Here is a 1,661-nt window from a genome sequence, read left to right as displayed (position 1 = left end):
CTTCTGACCATTGGTCATCTCCCCTAGTATCATTTCTGTCTTTCCTGGGTAATACTGTAATTCACTACAAGATAGGAAAAGAGCTGGTTAGAATCACGGAATCGTTTAGGTTGGAAAAAAACCTTTAAGATCATAAAGTTCAACCATTAATCTAGCAATGCCAGCTTTAACACTAATCCATAAGCACCCCATCTGCACATCTTTTAAATACCTCCAAGCACGGTGACTCATTCACTTCCGTGGGTAGCCTCTTCCAGTGCTTAACAACCGTTAAAGGCGGGGACAAAGAAACATATTGCTGTTATGGCAAGCTTTGCCCCATGAGGGCAACAACATGCCCTAGATAATAATAATAAATAAACTTTCTATAAACGAGCTTTAATGAATAAATGAAGAGTTACTTGAGGATTCAGCATTGGAGCACAGTGCTTGTGAGATCTTTGTTTTGACTCAAAAGTGGAGTTCCTGGCTTTGGCCCACTGTGTGCTACCAAACGGTATCTTTTGGCTGTAGGCTGGAAAAGGGCTTGGGTAAGTAAATTTCACTTTGCTTTCTTTTTTTAAATCTGACAGCTATGGTCTCCAAGCTGAGCCCAGGAGCAGTTTTTAGTGAGCCTCTCTGATGAACAGGAACTCTATGCAAAACAATGGGGCAAGTGCCTGTATGCTGATGGAAAGGCTTACTCAGACAGCCATGGGTGACCAAAACTGATTTATTCCATTGACACTAAAAGTAGCTTTGAGGCCATGTTCTTTTCCATCTTTACTGTCTGGATAGACGTTGCCTCTATAAACTGCAGTTTCGTCTGTTCTTAAAATTACTCTTCCGTAGGATTTAGTCAACAGTTGAGGCCTTGAAGAGGATTTAGCCTAACTGTTGTGCAGTGTGCAGATCTAACAAAAAGCAGCATGAAAGAAAGGTGAATTTTATCCCTGTAAACAGCAAAAGTGAAAATGTGCAATTATAATTTGTCTCATTTTTTATTTAAGGGAAATAAAATCCACTCATGAGCTACTGCCCAGTCTGGATTAGCTGCATGAAAGCTGAGCTGTGCACCCAGAGAGAATCCCAAGTGATTTCCTTCTGTGAAAGCAGACTGGGTTCCCACCAGTGTAAGTGACAGCAGAAAACAGCTGGTAAGGGCTGGAGGTGAAAAGGCACCCTCTCTTAGCTTTTGGAAAGAGGTTTATTTGTAGAAGCTTTCAGGTGACTTTCTGTAATTGTTCCCAAACGAAGGGAGGACTGGCTCGGATGTCACCAAACCGCGAGGAGGCCTGGTTGGCCTTTCATCCTGCCCCGGGCTAAGGGTGGGCTGCATGGGCCCTGTTTGCCTGACCTAAGGCAAATATGTCTTGGCTCAGTGCTTGCTTCTGTCTGCTTGACTGAGGCAGAAGTGATTGTTCACAAATAGGTGAGAGAAAAATAAAGCACAGAAATGTAGGGGCAGCTTTTTAACGTGTGGAAAGGGGGAAAGGCCACTTCAAAATTACTTGAAAAATCCCAGAGTTTTCAGGCTACTGTACTGGCAGAATGATAAGAGGAGAAAATAAAGTGCAGTTAAGACATTTTTAGAAGAATTACATTCAATGCAAAATAGAAAGTTCAGGACAGGAGCATAGAGAGGCTGGTTAAAATTATTTGTCCTCTCTTGGTAAGCCCAG

This window comes from Apaloderma vittatum, unplaced genomic scaffold, assembly GCF_000703405.1.
Source record: "Apaloderma vittatum isolate BGI_N311 unplaced genomic scaffold, ASM70340v1 scaffold11078, whole genome shotgun sequence".
Lineage (NCBI taxonomy): Eukaryota > Metazoa > Chordata > Aves > Trogoniformes > Trogonidae > Apaloderma > Apaloderma vittatum.
The sequence above is the reverse complement of the archived record's forward strand: the minus strand, read 5'-3'. Positions refer to the sequence as shown.